This window comes from Oncorhynchus nerka, linkage group LG1 (genome assembly GCF_034236695.1).
Source record: "Oncorhynchus nerka isolate Pitt River linkage group LG1, Oner_Uvic_2.0, whole genome shotgun sequence".
Taxonomy (NCBI): Eukaryota; Metazoa; Chordata; class Actinopteri; order Salmoniformes; family Salmonidae; genus Oncorhynchus; species Oncorhynchus nerka.
In genome coordinates, this window is record NC_088396.1 from 51503867 (window position 1) to 51523864 (window position 19998).

Below are 19998 nucleotides of genomic sequence, written 5' to 3' on the forward strand. Positions count from 1 at the left end.
TATAGGACAAACTCCCATTTCCCCTGTTGGTGAGGACACCTCTCTTATCTCTCAGGCCTTGTTGAACCATGGCGTACCATGGTGTTGTTGTTTCTCTAAAGATGAGTAATGACTTCTTTCAGATGGTTTTAATGGTGAGGAGGGACTGTTGTGTGCCCTAACAGACACGGAGAGACCCGTATACAGAGAGCAGATGGGTTACAGCTCTGGAGACTTGGCTGATTATACAGTGAAACAGCAGAGACGCAGAAACCGTAATTCAGAGAGCTGATGGGTTATACAGTGAAACAGTACAGACTTGTATAGAGACAGCTGTAAACAGAGAGACACATATATAAACCACGGTCCACAGAGTCCTATTCCTGAACCATTGCATATAAAAACCAAGCCAGCCAACCAACTGAACCTAGCCAAGGGACCAAGGCCCTGACGTTTACAGCAGTCAAGGGACACCCCCTTGCCTCTGAGTCCATCTCAAATGGTACCCCATTCCCTATAAAGTGCACTACTTTTGACCAGAGCCGAATGGGCCAAAAGGGTGCTCTTTGGGGTGTGAAGGCGATGCAGTTTCAGTGGAAAGTACCCAGCTCGTTTCAAGTTAATGTTGAACATTTCACGTGTCGTGCTGATTAAGGGCATGTCTCGGCGAGTGTTGGAATTTAGTTTTCAGCAGTCAAATTAAATCCATGATGCAATTTTAACAGAGCAATTGAAACAGACAGGAGACATATCTTGTTTTCCTTCTTGTACATCCCACTGATGTCATACAACCAAGCTGTTCTCAGTTCAACAGTATAACACATTGCAGTGTGGTGTTTTTATCCTTCAAACTGTGGTCTCCTTATCTCAGGACTTTCACATGACAGCGATACTACAAAGTATGAAAAACCTTCACCTCCAAGACCTGTTGCTACTGTTGTCTGTATTGTTCTACCTGTAGTGTTCTGTCTGTAGTGTTCTGTCTGTATTGTTCTACCTGTAGTGTTCTGTCTGTAGTGTCTGTCTGTAGTGTTCTACTTGTAGTGTTCTGTCTGTAGTGTTCTGTCTGTAGTGTTCTGTCTGTAGTGTTTTGTCTGTAGTGTTCTGTCTGTAGTGTTCTGTCTGTAGTGTTCTGTATGGCCAAGGCCTGTGGATTTGAGAGAGAGAGAGAATTTGTGAAAGCACTGGAACAGTCTACAGCCCCCGGCCTCACCCTACTAGAATCTGATGATCTGGTGCTTCTGTCCCCAACAAAGGAGGGCCTACAGCAGCACGTAGATATTCTGCACAGATTCTAGCAGATCTGGGCCCTGGGAGTAAATCTCAGTAAGAGAAAAATAATGGTGTCCCAAAAAAGGTCCAGTTGCCAGGACCACAAATACAAATTCCATCTTGATGCCATTTCCCTAGAGCACACACTGTTGCATTTTTCATTATGGAGATAGAAATATACTTAAACATTCAATACATTGCAAGGTTGGCCTTTTTTGGCCATTAGGCTACACTTTAAAATAGGACTCAACTGTGACTGACCGCAGCATCTATCAGTAGTCTAAACTGTGACTGACCGCAGCATCTATCAGTAGTCTAAACTGTGACTGACCGCAGCATCTATCAGTAGTCTAAACTGTGACTGACCGCAGCATCTATCAGTAGTCTAAACTGTGACTGACCGCAGCATCTATCAGTAGTCTCAACTGTGACTGACCGCAGCATCTATCAGTAGTCTAAACTGTGACTGACCGCAGCATCTATCAGTAGTCTCAACTGTGACTGAACGCAGCATCTATCAGTAGTCTAAACTGTGACTGACCGCAGCATCTATCAGTAGTCTAAACTGTGACTGACCGCAGCATCTATCAGTAGTCTAAACTGTGAATGACCGCAGCATCTATCAGTAGTCTCAACTGTGACTGAACGCAGCATCTATCAGTAGTCTCAACTGTGACTGAACGCAGCATCTATCAGTAGTCTCAACTGTGACTGAACGCAGCATCTATCAGTAGTCTCAACTGTGACTGAACGCAGCATCTATCAGTAGTCTAAACTGTGACTGAACGCAGCATCTATCAGTAGTCTAAACTGTGACTGAACGCAGCATCTATCAGTAGTCTAAACTGTGACTGAACGCAGCATCTATCAGTAGTCTAAACTGTGACTGACAGCAGCATCTATCAGTAGTCTCAACTGTGACTGACCGCAGCATCTATCAGTAGTCTAAACTGTGACTGACAGCAGCATCTATCAGTAGTCTAAACTGTGACTGACCGCAGCATCTATCAGTAGTCTAAACTGTGACTGACCGCAGCATCTATCAGTAGTCTAAACTGTGACTGACCGCAGCATCTATCAGTAGTCTAAACTGTGACTGACCGCAGCATCTAGACTGACCGCAGCATCTATCAGTAGTCTAAACTGTGACTGAACGCAGCATCTATCAGTAGTCTCAACTGTGACTGAACGCAGCATCTATCAGTAGTCTCAACTGTGACTGAACGCAGCATCTATCAGTAGTCTAAACTGTGACTGACCGCAGCATCTATCAGTAGTCTAAACTGTGACTGACCGCAGCATCTATCAGTAGTCTAAACTGTGACTGACCGCAGCATCTATCAGTAGTCTAAACTGTGACTGACCGCAGCATCTATCAGTAGTCTAAACTGTGACTGACCGCAGCATCTATCAGTAGTCTCAACTGTGACTGACCGCAGCATCTATCAGTAGTCTAAACTGTGACTGACCGCAGCATCTATCAGTAGTCTCAACTGTGACTGAACGCAGCATCTATCAGTAGTCTAAACTGTGACTGACCGCAGCATCTATCAGTAGTCTAAACTGTGACTGACCGCAGCATCTATCAGTAGTCTAAACTGTGACTGACCGCAGCATCTATCAGTAGTCTCAACTGTGACTGAACGCAGCATCTATCAGTAGTCTCAACTGTGACTGAACGCAGCATCTATCAGTAGTCTCAACTGTGACTGAACGCAGCATCTATCAGTAGTCTAAACTGTGACTGAACGCAGCATCTATCAGTAGTCTAAACTGTGACTGAACGCAGCATCTATCAGTAGTCTAAACTGTGACTGAACGCAGCATCTATCAGTAGTCTAAACTGTGACTGACAGCAGCATCTATCAGTAGTCTCAACTGTGACTGACCGCAGCATCTATCAGTAGTCTAAACTGTGACTGACAGCAGCATCTATCAGTAGTCTAAACTGTGACTGACCGCAGCATCTATCAGTAGTCTAAACTGTGACTGACCGCAGCATCTATCAGTAGTCTAAACTGTGACTGACCGCAGCATCTATTAGTAGTCTAAACTGTGACTGACCGCAGCATCTAGACTGACCGCAGCATCTATCAGTAGTCTAAACTGTGACTGAACGCAGCATCTATCAGTAGTCTCAACTGTGACTGAACGCAGCATCTATCAGTAGTCTCAACTGTGACTGAACGCAGCATCTATCAGTAGTCTAAACTGTGACTGACCGCAGCATCTATCAGTAGTCTAAACTGTGACTGACCGCAGCATCTATCAGTAGTCTAAACTGTGACTGACCGCAGCATCTATCAGTAGTCTCAACTGTGACTGAACGCAGCATCTATCAGTAGTCTCAACTGTGACTGAACGCAGCATCTATCAGTAGTCTCAACTGTGACTGAACGCAGCATCTATCAGTAGTCTCAACTGTGACTGAACGCAGCATCTATCAGTAGTCTAAACTGTGACTGACAGCAGCATCTATCAGTAGTCTAAACTGTGACTGACCGCAGCATCTATCAGTAGTCTAAACTGTGACTGACCGCAGCATCTATCAGTAGTCTCAACTGTGACTGAACGCAGCATCTATCAGTAGTCTCAACTGTGACTGACCGCAGCATCTAGACTGACAGCAGCATCTATCAGTAGTCTAAACTGTGACTGACCGCAGCATCTATCAGTAGTCTAAACTGTGACTGACAGCAGCATCTATCAGTAGTCTAAACTGTGACTGACCGCAGCATCTATCAGTAGTCTAAACTGTGACTGACCGCAGCATCTATCAGTAGTCTAAACTGTGACTGACTGCAGCATCTATCAGTAGTCTAAACTGTGACTGACTGCAGCATCTATCAGTAGTCTAAACTGTGACTGACCGCAGCATCTATCAGTAGTCTAAACTGTGACTGACCGCAGCATCTATCAATAGTCTAAACTGTGGCACAAATTGGGGGATTTTTTTACACCTAGCCGAGCTATTAGACTACCCTTTTATAAATGAACGGAGATGTGAATGTTTCAGTCTCTCTCCCATCGCACTAGAGTCCTACACAGGGCAGAAACACAAATCATCTGGCGGGTGGTCCCGGGAATTGAGAGAGAACTTGGACTGACAATTTTCAGAAAAATAGGATACTTCTGCCTTGTAAACGAAGAGTGGATGTTATACATGCAGACAAACAAATTGATGCAGGAAAAGAGAAACAATAGCATACCATTTGTAGTTAGAAAAACAATCAGCCAATTCATGTTATTTTGTTGAGATCGGCTCTCGGAACTCATTAAGAGGTGGCTTCTATCTTCAATGTAATCATTCATTCATAAGGTTAAACCCGTAGGTCTTAGGCTTACAGTAAATACATGTTTCATGAGGTTATAATAATCCACACCTTCTGGGAATGTTAGGAAACACCAAAGTTATAGGAGGTGCTAGAAATGTGTCTGTCAGATGTATTACAATGGGCATGCACTTTTAAACCATATGTCTGCATACAGTCTTTCAAGACATGCCATATACTGTAAGGATGAAATGCATTATGGGTTGAATGATACTTTTGTCGTCAATCATCTTAAAAAAAAATGTCAACTTAAAAAAACGGAATAACAACCAATGACAGCTTTTATTTTTTAAATGTTGAAAGTGTGTGTGGGGCGACGGAGAGAAACAAAATGGTGCAGTTTGAGGCCATGTGGCGGAGAGTGATGGGGGCGCTGGGGACGGGGGTGTGAGCAGGTGTGTCTGGGCAGGTGGGTCTGGGAAGGTGGGTCTGGGCAGGTGGGTCTGGGAAGGTGTGTCTGGGCAGGTGGGTCTGGGAAGGTGAGTCTGGGCAGGTGGGTCTGGGAAGGTGGTTCTGGGGACAGGGGTGTGAGCAGGTGTGTCTGGGCAGGTGGGTCTGGGAAGGTGGGTCTGGGGACGGGGATGTGAGCAGGTATGTCTGGGCAGGTGGGTCTGGGAAGGTGGTTCTGGGGACGGGGGGTGTGAGCAGGTGTGTCTGGGCAGGTGGGTCTGGGAAGGTGGGTCTGGGAAGGTGTTTCTGGGGACGGGGGTGTGAGCAGGTGTGTCTGGTCAGGTGGGTCTGGAAAGGTGGGTATGGGAAGGTGGTTCTGGGGACGGGGGTGTGAGCAGGTGTGTCTGGGCAGTTGGGTCTGGGAAGGTGGGTCTGGGCAGGTGGGTCTGGGGACGGGGACGGGGGTGTGAGCAGGTGTGTCTGGGCAGGTGGGTCTGGGGACGGGGACGGGGGTGTGAGCAGGTGTGTCTGGGCAGGTGGGTCTGGGAAGGTGGGTCTGGGGACGGGGATAGGGACGGGGGTGTGAGCAGGTGGGTCTGGGAAGGTGAGTCTGGACAGGTGGGTCTGGGAAGGTGAGTCTGGACAGGTGGGTCTGGGCAGGTGGGTCTGGGAAGGTGGGTCTGGGGACGGGGGTGTGAGCAGGTGGGTCTGGGCAGGTGAGACTGGACAGGTGGGTCTGGGCAGGTGGGTCTGGGAAGGTGGGTCTGGGGACGGGGGTGTGAGCAGGTGGGTCTGGGCAGGTGGGTCTGGGGACGGGGGTGTGAGCAGGTGGGTCTGGGCAGGTGGGTCTGGGGACGGGGGTGTGAGCAGGTGGGTCTGGGCAGGTGGGTCTGGGCAGGTGTGATGTAGTTGTTTGTATGTGTATGTTTTATATTGTCTTAAAAATATCAAATAAAATCGTACAAAAAATCTGATTATTGATTATAAATAGGATTTATTTCATTTACATTCTTCATTGTACCCCACAATGTTACAAATAATATAACACACACAACATGAGCAGATTAACCTGATCAAAACTTTATTAAAAACTTTCCAAAAGGATGTTGGTACTTATTTATTTAGATCAAAAGCCATTAATGAGTGAGTCACTCAGCTTTATGCTGACAAATATAGCTCAATGCTGCAAAATAGCCTTCGAAATAGGCCAAGCATAAATAAATATATTAAATTGCCTAAATAAACTAGTACATTTCATAAATAAATTAAGTAGCTCAGGTCTTGAAAATATGGGAAACTTTTTTTCCCCTAAATATCCTCGCTGAAGTATCAGGTATCAAGGTAAGACCCAAATGCAGACTGTTTGAAGTAACTATGTTTATTGTAACAAGAGGGGCAGACAAACGACAGGTCAAGGCAGGGAGGGGTTGATTATCCAGAGTAGGAGCAAAGGTACAGGACGGCAGGTAGGCTCAGGGTCAGGGAAAGGCAGGGTGGTTAGTCGGGTGGGTACAGGGTCAGGACAGGCAGGGTGGTTAGTCGGGTGGGTACAGGGTCAGGACAGGCAGGGTGGTTAGTCGGGTGGGTACAGGGTCAGGACAGGCAAGAGTCAAAAACCAGGAGGACGAGGAAAAGAGAGGCTGGGAAAAGACAGGAGCTGACAGGACAAACGCTGGTAAACTTGACAAACAAGACAAACTGGCAACAGACAGACAACCTTTTCCCCTCCATATCCTCACTGGACTCTTTCATTTAGTGTCTTCTTCACATCAGCAAAGAAGGACTACGTGTTTCAGAAACGTACTTTATATAGAGGGGCTATCACTATTTCACTCTGTGGTAAATAAAGCCACTTTGTTATTTAGAATTATTTATTTCTGTTTTTAGAGAAACCAAAAAAATGTAATCGTCAGTCCACATGTCAAGTGTAACTGCGTCTTTGTCTTTACCCAAGTTCTCTCTCAACTCCGGGACCACCCGATAGCAATTATTTATTTTTTTGCCTGATGCAGAACATTCACACCTCCATTAATTTACAAAAATTTGAAAAAAAAGATAGTCAATTTGTGTCACAGTTTAGACTACGGATAGATCAGCGTTCTAACTCCCCTTTGTGATAGTGTGGTACATTTACAGATTTACGCAATTTACTACAATCTGCCACCATCTACCACAAAAGGTTGCGGCATAAACTCTAAACTTTTAATTGAGGAACCAGTGTACGTACCTCGGCCTAAACATCAGCGCCAGAGGTAACTGCCACAAAGCGGTGAATGATCTGAGAGACAAGGCAAGAAGGGCCTTCTACGCCATCAAAAGGAACATACAATTTGACATACCAATTAGGATCTGGCTAAAAAGACTTGAATCGGTTATAGAACATAAAAAAGAAAGGAGACCCAAGGCACTCTTCATAGAATTCATTAAAATGCCTTTATTTGTGTTCAATAAAAACAAGGTCTAAAAAAATCCAACACATTTCGACAGCATGGCCTTCGTCAGGGAGTACAAAGAAATAATACAATGTCCTCTTTTGAACAGCTTTTCCAATTAGCCCTAATTGGAAGAGGGAGTGGTTACACAATTGATTGGACACACCTAGTAAGAAATACTATACACATTAAAAAGTGAAATACTGTGAAATGCTGCTTTGTTATCATAAAAATACAACTCCAAGCTAGAAGTATCAGAACACTTAGAAAGGTAGTTCTAACCTTAAATATGACTGGGAGAAGCGTCAAGAATAAGAAAGCAATATATTCCATAGTACACTAGAACACAGCAAAACATGAACAACAACAGTCTAACCATAGCTGAGGGCAATTGAGCAAAATGTCCACTAGATGACAGCAAATGGACCTATCACGACCCTACAGGAAGGGTGAGAAATCCATATCTTCAACCAGGGTATTTAGTGGCCTGTAGTTTGTCAATCCAAAAACCTTCCCTTTGGTTTAACTGTTTAAGACGGTCCCCTTTTCTAATAGAGGCCGGAATTTGATCAATACCCATAGCTTGTAGGGAGTCAGGGTTGCCATGGTGTAGGGACTTGTAGTGCCTTGCCATGGGGTAGTCTTCATTGCCTACCCGTATGGCGAACTTGTGTTCCGCTAAGCGGTCTTGAAGGCGTCTCTTTGTCCGTCCAATGTAGAACACCTTGCACTGTGGACATTCCAATCTATAGATGACATGAGTGGTTTTACAGTTAATGAAATGCTTGACGTAATGCTCCATTTTGGAAGCTGTGTCACACTCTCTCTGATGTATCACGAGGCCCTTCGCAACAAGTTCTCTCTGTCAAGTAATCCAGCCCTTTATACCTGCATCTTTCAGGTCCTGAACGCTGTAGCCCCGATTCAAGAAGCGATTCTCCAATTCAGCAGATTCAACACTGTAGTTTGTATCCTGATTGCAAATTCTGCGAACATATGGTTTATGGTTGTGAGGTCTGGGATCCACGCACCAACCAATAATTCACAAAATGGGACAAACATCAAATTGAGACTCTGCATGCAGAATTCTGCAAATATATCCTCTGTGTAAAACACCTAAAAGGAAGTGATTCCCAAACCTTGAATAATAAAGAAATCACCTAAAGAGACAGGGCGGCAACACAATTAGACCCAACCGAATCATGAGAAAACTAAAAGATAATTATTTGACACATTGGAAAGAATTAACACAAAAAAAAAACAGATCAAACTAAAATGCTATTTGGCCCTAAACGGAGAGTGCACAGTGGCAGAATACCTGAACACTGTGACTGACCCAACATGAAGGAAAGCTTTGACTATGTACAGAGTCAGTGAGCATAGCCTTGCTATTGAGAAAGGCCGCCGTAGGCAGACCTTGCTCTCAAGAGAAGATGTGCGCACTGCCCACAAAATGAGGTGGAAACTGAGCTGCACTGCCTATATTCCTTTCAAATGTATGACAATATTAGAAACACACATTTCCCTCAGATTACACAGACCCATAAAGATTTTGAAAACAAATCCAATTTTGATAAACTCCCATACAGTATCTATTGGGTGAAATAACAGTGTTCCATCACAGCAGCAAGATGTGTGACCTGTTGCCACAAGAAAAGGGCAACCGGTGAAGAACAAACATCATTGTAAATAACTGCATTAAGAGAGAGTTGTGGTCCGAAGTGCTTCAGGAGAACACCCTAGTTCAGTGGCTGTCAGGCGGAGTCTGGCTATGTTCTACAGACTACCGTGGTCTGCTCTAAGCTCCCTCTCAGACACAATGGCATTCTGTCTCTGTCAAAGCAACAACTTTAATCGCAAGACAGAGAGAGAGATTGTTTTTTCTCTCTTCTTTGATTGCTATCCTTTTTTTTTTAGAACAAAGCTCTAGTCCCAGTTGACTTGCATCGGAGCACGCTGGGTTAGTTACAAAAGCCAGTTGTGTATTTTTAGTTTTAGTCCTCATGCATTTCATATTTCAGTGTGACTGATTCTCATTGTAAGGAGGGGGGGGGGCATTTCATATTTCAGTGTGACTGATTCTCATTGTAAGGAGGGGGGGCATTTCATATTTCAGTGTGACTGATTCTCATTGTAAGGAGGGGGGCATTTCATATTTCAGTGTGACTGATTCTCATTGTAAGGAGGGGGGCATTTCATATTTCAGTGTGACTGATTCTCATTGTAAGGAGGGGGCATTTCATATTTCAGTGTGACTGATTCTCATTGTAAGGAGGGGGGCATTTCATATTTCAGTGTGACTGATTCTCATTGTAAGGAGGGGGCATTTCATATTTCAGTGTGACTGATTCTCATTGTAAGGAGGGGGGCATTTCATATTTCAGTGTGACTGATTCTCATTGTAAGGAGGGGGGCATTTCATATTTCAGTGTGACTGATTCTCATTGTAAGGAGGGGGGCATTTCATATTTCAGTGTGACTGATTCTCATTGTAAGGAGGGGGCATTTCATATTTCAGTGTGACTGATTCTCATTGTAAGGAGGGGGGCATTTCATATTTCAGTGTGACTGATTCTCATTGTAAGGAGGGGGGCATTTCATATTTCAGTGTGACTGATTCTCATTGTAAGGAGGGGGGGCATTTCATATTTCAGTGTGACTGATTCTCATTGTAAGGAGGGGGGGCATTTCATATTTCAGTGTGACTGATTCTCATTGTAAGGAGGGGGCATTTCATATTTCAGTGTGACTGATTCTCATTGTAAGGAGGAGGGGCGGGCTATTTGTAACGTATCTATTAACGTATGTATTAGCTAAAGCAAATTTATTTTTGTGTGAGAAGGTGTTTTACAGTATTTGTGTACACGTGTCTGTTTGACTATTTGTCAATCTGGTGTCTGTCTGTGCGTTCTTCTAGAAGAGGAGAGGAGAGGAGAGGAGAGGAGAGGAGAGGAGAGGAGAGGAGAGGAGAGGAGAGGAGAGGAGAGGAGAGGAGAGGAGAGGAGAGGAGCTGAGCAGTGTTAGAGACAGAGAATCATTACAGTACAGTGTTGTGAGTGGGACGATCTGAAAGGGTACAGCTAAGAGGCTTCAGCCTTCACAGAAAGCAGACAAATCCCAAAGAAGTGTGCAAACTCTTAAAGAAGTGTTTAAAATAAAACCCACAGAGCAAAGCTTCTGTATAAGCTATAAATCAATTAACCTGTTGATATAGTCTACATTGAACCTGTTGATTTAGTCTACAATGAACCTGGTGATTTAGTCTACAATATACCTGTTGATTTAGTCTACAATGAACCTGGTGATTTAGTCTACAATGACCCTGGTGATTTAGTCTACATTGAACCTGGTGATTTAGTTTACAATGAACCTGGTGATTTAGTCTACAATGAACCTGGTGATTTAGTCCTATCACCTAATGTCTGAAGAGGACATGTCTCAATAATATTGTACTGGTCCTAAATGACATCCTATCACCTAATGTCTGAAGAGGACATGTCTCAATAATATTGTACTGGTCCTAAATGACATCCTATCACCTAATGTCTGAAGAGGACATGTCTCAATAATATTGTACTGGTCCTAAATGACATCCTATCACCTAATGTCTGAAGAGGACATGTCTCAATAATATTGTACTGGTCCTAAATGACATGTCTCAATAATATTGTACTGGTCCTAAATGACATCCTATCACCTAATGTCTGAAGAGGACATGTCTCAATAATATTGTACTGGTCCTAAATGACATCCTATCACCTAAATACAGTTAAAGTTGGAAGTTTACATACACTTAGGCTGGAGTCATTAAAACTCGTCTTTTCAACCACTCAACAAATGTCTTGTTAATAACAAACTATAGTTTTGGCAAGTCGGTTAGGACATCTACTTTGCGCATGACTGTTTCCAGACAGATTATTTCACTTATAATTCACAGTTTCGCTATTCCAGTGGGTCAGAAGTTTGCATACACTAAGTTGACTGTGCCTTTAAACAGCTTGTAAATTTCCAGAAAATGATGTCACAGCTTTAGAAGCTTCTGATAGGCTAATTGACATCATTTGAGTTCATTGGAGGTGTACCTGTGGATGTATTTCAAGGCCTACCTTCAAACTCAATGCCTCTTTGCTTGACATTGTGGGAAAATCAAAAGATATCAGCCAAGACCAAAAAAAATTGTAGACCTCCACAAGTCTGGTTCATCCTTGGGAGAAATGTCCAAATGCCTGAAGGTACAAGGTTCATCTGTACAAACAATAAGTTACGGAGGGTTTGGCCGGCAGGGATTTCCTTGTCTCATCGCGCACTAGCAACTCCTGTGGCTGGCCGGGCACAGTGCACGCTGACCAGGTTACCAGGTGTTACCAGAAACAGATTAGACCAGTCTGTCACTAAGGACCTCTTGTTGAAACAGATTAGACCATTCTGTCACTAAGGACGTCTTGTTGAAACAGATTAGACCAGTCTGTCACTAAGGACGTCTTGTTGAAACAGATTAGACCAGTCTGTCACTAAGGACCTCTTGTTGAAACAGATTAGACCATTCTGTCACTAAGGACCTCTTGTTGAAAGAGATTAGACCAGTCTGTCACTAAGGACGTCTTGTTGAAACAGATTAGACCATTCTGTCACTAAGGACCTCTTGTTGAAACAGATTAGACCATTCTGTCACTAAGGACCTCTTGTTGAAACAGATTAGACCAGTCTGTCACTAAGGACGTCTTGTTGAAACAGATTAGACCATTCTGTCACTAAGGACCTCTTGTTGAAACAGATTAGACCATTCCGTCACTAAGGACCTCTTGTTGAAACAGATTAGACCAGTCTGTCACTAAGGACGTCTTGTTGAAACAGATTAGACCATTCTGTCACTAAGGACCTCTTGTTGAAACAGATTAGACCATTCTGTCACTAAGGACCTCTTGTTGAAACAGATTAGACCAGTCTGTCACTAAGGACGTCTTGTTGAAACAGATTAGACCATTCTGTCACTAAGGACCTCTTGTTGAAACAGATTAGACCATTCTGTCACTAAGGACCTCTTGTTGAAACAGATTAGACCAGTCTGTCACTAAGGACCTCTTGTTGAAACAGATTAGACCAGTCTGTCACTAAGGACGTCTTGTTGAAACAGATTAGACCAGTCTGTCACTAAGGACGTCTTGTTAAAACAGATTAGACCATTCTGTCACTAAGGACGTCTTGTTAAAACAGATTAGACCATTCTGTCACTAAGGACGTCTTTTGAAACAGATTAGACCATTCTGTCACTAAGGACGTCTTGTTGAAACAGATTAGACCATTCTGTCACTAAGGACGTCTTGTTGAAACAGATTAGACCAGTGTGTCACTAAGGACGTCTTGTTAAAACAGATTAGACCATTCTGTCACTAAGGACGTCTTGTTGAAACAGATTAGACCATTCTGTCACTAAGGACGTCTTGTTAAAACAGATTAAACCAGTCTGTCACTAAGGACCTCTTGTTAAAACAGATTAGACCATTCTGTCACTAAGGACGTCTTGTTGAAACAGATTAGACCAGTCTGTCACTAAGGACCTCTTGTTAAAACAGATTAAACCAGTCTGTCACTAAGGACGTCTTGATGAAACAGATTAAACCAGTCTGTCACTAAGGACCTCTTGTTAAAACAGATTAAACCAGTCTGTCACTAAGGACGTCTTGTTAAAACAGATTAGACCATTCTGTCACTAAGGACGTCTTGTTGAAACAGATTAGACCATTCTGTCACTAAGGACGTCTTGTTGAAACAGATTAGACCAGTCTGTCACTAAGGACCTCTTGTTAAAACAGATTAAACCAGTCTGTCACTAAGGACGTCTTGTTGAAACAGATTAAACCAGTTTGTCACTAAGGACCTCTTGTTAAAACAGATTAAACCAGTCTGTCACTAAGGACGTCTTGTTGAAACAGATTAGACCAGTCTGTCACTAAGGACCTCTTGTTAAAACACATTAAACCAGTCTGTCACTAAGGACCTCTTGTTGAAACAGATTAAACCAGTCTGTCACTAAGGATCTCTTGTTGAAACAGATTAAACCAGTCTGTCACTAAGGACCTCTTGTTGAAACAGATTAAACCAGTCTGTCACTAAGGACCTCTTGTTGAAACAGATTAGACCAGTCTGTCACTAAGGACCTCTTGTTGAAACAGATTAGACCAGTTTGTCACTAAGGACCTCTTGTTGAAACAGATTAAACCAGTCTGTCACTAAGGAACTCTTGTTAAAACAGATTAAACCAGTCTGTCACTAAGGACCTCTTGTTAAAACAGTTTAGGCCGGTGAATGGTGGATTAATATGTTCCAGGAGAAACTCTATGCCGGCTGATGGGATTGATTCAGGGGCACCAATGAGTTTTAGTTACGAAGCTGGTTGTATTGGGGTGACAGGTAGCCTAGTGGTTAGAGTTTTGGGCAAGTAACCGGTAGGTTGCAGGATCGAATCCCCAAGCTGACAAGGTAAAAATCTGTCGTTCTGCCCCTGATGTCTATTAAGGCAGCCCCCCTGCACCTCTTTGATTCAGAGGGGTTGGGTTAAATGCAGAAGACTCATTTCAGTTGAATTTGTTCAGTTGGACAACTGACTAGGTATCCACTTTTCCGTTTGGATACAGCCATCCAGATTATCCCAATACAGAACTTAATCAAATAGCACCTTATCAATACAGAACTTTATTAAATAGCACCTTATCAACACAGAGCTATATTAAATAGCACCTTATCAACACAGAGCTATATTAAATAGCACCTTATCAACACAGAGCTATATTAAATAGCACCTCATCAACACAGAGCTATATTAAATAGCACCTTATCAACACAGAGCTATATTAAATGGCACCTTATCAACACAGAGCTATATTAAATAGCACCTTATCAACACAGAGCAATATTAAATGGCACCTTATCAACACAGAGCTATATTAAATAGCACATTATCAACACAGAGCTATATTAAATGGCACCTTATCAACACAGAGCTATATTAAATAGCACATTATCAACACAGAGCTATATTAAATGGCATCTTATCAACACAGAACCTTATTATGACAGTTCATTCTTAGAACATAAAGAACACACCAGGGTTCTACATAGTGTCAGTTTTCATGCCTTATCAACACAGAGCTATATTAAATGGCATCTTATCAACACAGAACCTTATTATGACAGTTCATTCTTAGAACATAAAGAACACACCAGGGTTCTACATAGTGTCAGTTTTCATGCCTTGTCAATACAGAACTATATTAAATGGCACCTTATCAACACAGAACTATATTAAATGGCATCTTATCAACACAGAACCTTATTATGACAGTTCATTCTTAGAACATAAAGAACACACCAGGGTTCTACATAGTGTCAGTTTTCATGCCTTGTCAATACAGAACTATATTAAATGGCACCTTATCAACAAAGAGCTATATTAAATGGCATCTTATCAACACAGAACCTTATTATGACAGTTCATTCTTAGAACATAAAGAACACACCAGGGTTCTACATAGTGTCAGTTTTCATGCCTTATCAACACAGAGCTATATTAAATGGCACCTTATCAACACAGAACCTTATTATGACAGTTCATTCTTAGAACATAAAGAACACACCAGGGTTCTACATAGTGTCAGTTTTCATGCCTTGTCAATACAGAACTATATTAAATGGCACCTTATCAACACAGAGCTATATTAAATGGCATCTTATCAACACAGAACCTTATTATGACAGTTGATTCTTAGAACATAAAGAACACACCAGGGTTCTACATAGTGTCAGTTTTCATGCCTTGTCAATACAGAACTATATTAAATGGCAACTTATCAACACAGAGCTATATTAAATGGCATCTTATCAACACAGAACCTTATTATGACAGTTCATTCTTAGAACATAAAGAACACACCAGGGTTCTACATAGTGTCAGTTTTCATGCCTTATCAACACAGAGCTATATTAAATGGCATCTTATCAACACAGAACCTTATTATGACAGTTCATTCTTAGAACATAAAGAACACACCAGGGTTCTACATAGTGTCAGTTTTCATGCCTTATCAACACAGAGCTATATTAAATGGCACCTGATCAACACAGAACCTTATTATGACAGTTCATTCTTAGAACATAAATAACACACCAGGGTTCTACATAGTGTCAGTTTTCATGCCTTATCAACACAGAGCTATATTAAATGGCACCTGATCAACACAGAACCTTATTATGACAGTTCATTCTTAGAACATAAATAACACACCAGGGTTCTACATAGTGTCAGTTTTCATGCCTTATCAACACAGAGCTATATTAAATGGCACCTTATCAACACAGAACCTTATTATGACAGTTCATTCTTAGAACATAAAGAACACACCAGGGTTCTACATAGTGTCAGTTTTCATGCCTTATCAACACAGAGCTATATTAAATGGCATCTTATCAACACAGAACCTTATTATGACAGTTCATTCTTAGAACATAAAGAACACACCAGGGTTCTACATAGTGTCAGTTTTCATGCCTTATCAACACAGAGCTATATTAAATGGCATCTTATCAACACAGAACCTTATTATGACAGTTCATTCTTAGAACATAAAGAACACACCAGGGTTCTACATAGTGTCAGTTTTCATGCCTTATCAACACAGAGCTATTTTAAATGGCATCTTATCAACACAGAACCTTATTATGACAGTTCATTCTTAGAACATAAAGAACACACCAGGGTTCTACATAGTGTCAGTTTTCATGCCTTATCAACACAGAGCTATATTAAATAGCACCTTATCAACACAGAACCTTATTATGACAGTTCATTCTTAGAACATAAAGAACACACCAGGGTTCTACATACTGTCATTTTTCATGCCTTATCAACACAGAGCTATATTAAATAGCACCTTATCAACACAGAACCTTATTATGACAGTTCATTCTTAGAACATAAAGAACACACCAGGGTTCTACATAGTGTCAGTTTTCATGCCTTGTCAATACAGAACTATATTAAATGGCACCTTATCAACACAGAACCTTATTATGACAGTTCATTCTTAGAACATAAAGAACACACCAGTGTTCTACATAGTGTCAGTTTTCATGCCTTATCAACACAGAGCTATATTAAATGGCATCTTATCAACACAGAACCTTATTATGACAGTTCATTCTTAGAACATAAAGAACACACCAGGGTTCTACATAGTGTCAGTTTTCATGCCTTATCAACACAGAGCTATATTAAATGGCATCTTATCAACACAGAACCTTATTATGACAGTTCATTCTTAGAACATAAAGAACACACCAGGGTTCTACATAGTGTCAGTTTTCATGCCTTATCAACACAGAGCTATATTAAATAGCACCTTATCAACACAGAACCTTATTATGACAGTTCATTCTTAGAACATAAAGAACACACCAGGGTTCTACATAGTGTCAGTTTTCATGCCTTATCAACACAGAGCTATATTAAATGGCATCTTATCAACACAGAACCTTATTATGACAGTTCATTCTTAGAACATAAAGAACACACCAGGGTTCTACATAGTGTCAGTTTTCATGCCTTATCAACACAGAGCTATATTAAATGGCATCTTATCAACACAGAACCTTATTATGACAGTTCATTCTTAGAACATAAAGAACACACCAGGGTTCTACATAGTGTCAGTTTTCATGCCTTATCAACACAGAGCTATATTAAATAGCACCTTATCAACACATAACCTTATTATGACAGTTCATTCTTAGAACATAAAGAACACACCAGGGTTCTACATACTGTCATTTTTCATGCCTTATCAACACAGAGCTATATTAAATAGCACCTTATCAACACAGAACCTTATTATGACAGTTCATTCTTAGAACATAAAGAACACACCAGGGTTCTACATAGTGTCAGTTTTCATGCCTTGTCAATACAGAACTATATTAAATGGCATCTTATCAACACAGAACCTTATTATGACAGTTCATTCTTAGAACATAAAGAACACACCAGTGTTCTACATAGTGTCAGTTTTCATGCCTTATCAACACAGAGCTATATTAAATGGCATCTTATCAACACAGAACCTTATTATGACAGTTCATTCTTAGAACATAAAGAACACACCAGGGTTCTACATAGTGTCAGTTTTCATGCCTTATCAACACAGAGCTATATTAAATGGCATCTTATCAACACAGAACCTTATTATGACAGTTCATTCTTAGAACATAAAGAACACACCAGGGTTCTACATAGTGTCAGTTTTCATGCCTTATCAACACAGAGCTATATTAAATAGCACCTTATCAACACAGAACCTTATTATGACAGTTCATTCTTAGAACATAAAGAACACACCAGGGTTCTACATAGTGTCAGTTTTCATGCCTTATCAACACAGAGCTATATTAAATAGCACCTTATCAACACAGAACCTTATTGTGACAGTTCATTCTTAGAACATGAAGAACACACCAGGGTTCTACATACTGTCATTTTTCATGCCTTATCAACACAGAGCTATATTAAATAGCACCTTATCAACACAGAACCTTATTATGACAGTTCATTCTTAGAACATAAAGAACACACCAGTGTTCTACATATTGTCAGTTTTCATGCCTTATCAACAGAGAGCTATATTAAATAGCACCTTATCAACACAGAACCTTATTATGACAGTTCATTCTTAGAACATAAAGAACACACCAGGGTTCTACATAGTGTCAGTTTTCATACCTTATCAACACAGAGCTATATTAAATGGCACCTTATCAACACAGAACCTTATTGTGACAGTTCATTCTTAGAACATAAAGAACACACCAGGGTTCTACATAGTGTCAGTTTTCATGCCTTATCAACACAGAGCTATATTAAATGGCATCTTATCAACACAGAACCTTATTATGACAGTTCATTCTTAGAACATAAAAAACACACCAGGGTTCTACATAGTGTCAGTTTTCATGTCTTATCAACACAGAACCTTATTATGACAGTTCATTCTAGAACATAAAGAACACACCAGGGTTCAGGGTCAGTTTTCATGCCTTTTAGATGTCGCCAGGGGTTTAGCTTGTGAGTTCCAAGGCTCCCCCTCGCATCCCAAACAGCTCTCATATGCCCTACGTGGTGCACTCATTTTGACCAGAGCTCTATGGGCCCTGGTCAAAAGTAGTGCAGTTTGTATTGAATAGGGTGCTATTGGGGACACAAACCCAGGTCTTGCTGGGGGCCTGCTGTAGTACCATTAGCTCTCTGTCTCTGTGAGCTATAGCACAGAGCATCCATATCGTCCATATCAAAGTCAGGTCGCTGTATACATGACAAAGAAACAAGAAACTAAGGGGGTCTATTTAATCCATAACACAGATGTTCAGCGTTTACAGCATGATTGAGATTTAAAGGCAATGTTCCCGCGTTAGAGGAGACTGCATTTACGGTAAACTCTGCATATTGCTCATTGCGGAAATTACCTTTCAATTTCTATCATGCTATCTGCTATCTGTAACGCTCCAGTGGATAGAGCCCTTTATTCATCTTTAGCCTTTTGTATTTCTCTCAGCTGTTGCCATATTCATATTTAACCAATAACTGAGGAAGCACTTGTGTTTAGAGAAAATAGGCTGTGAAGGCAAGAGGAACATACAGTTTACTGAGCTAAATTTTTTTTGTCAACGTTAAAATATTTTACATAAACTGGTCCTGTTGCAACCAATAACAAAATGAGAGAGGGAGAGAGAGGGAGAGAGAGAAACAGAGAGAGAGAGAGAGAGAGAGAGAGGCAGAGAGAGAGGCAGAGAGAGAGGCAGAGAGAGAGGCAGAGAGAGAGAGGCAGAGAGAGAGAGAGACAGAGAGAGAGAGAGAGAATCTCGAAATGCAATAAGCCTACAGAGTAACTCTGTAATGACAGAATGCTGTCGTGTGTTTTCACATGAACCCCAAAAGGGATTATTAGAGGTGACAATATTGTGTTTTACAATTTTGCGTAACACAATATTTCTCCCAACCTCTCATAAACCATAGTACTGTTTAGTTCTCTACTGCTTTTTCCCTCCTCTGTCACAGGACAAAACATAAAAAGTTGTTCATTATTCTGTCGAAAGATACGTTTATCAGAGGTGAAGAAATATATATTTTTAAGAAGCCATTCGGCTTGCAGGAACGGAACATTAATCAACACTTACAGCAACCAAACTATCTACATATAGTATGTATATTTAATAATAACATTTTATTTACCTCACAGGTTTCTTACAGGCCACAAATAAGTATATGTATAAGTAAATGTATAAGTATATGTATAAGTATATGTATAAGTATATGTATAAGTATATTTAGAAGTATAAGTATATGTATAAGTATATGTATAAGTATATTTAGAAGTATAAGTATATGTATAAGTATATGTATAAGTATATGTATAAGTATATGTATAAGTGAATGTATATGTATAAGTAAATGTATAAGTATATGTATAAGTAAATGTATAAGTATATGTATAAGTATATGTATAAGTATATGTATAAGTATATGTATAAGTATATTTAGAAGTATAAGT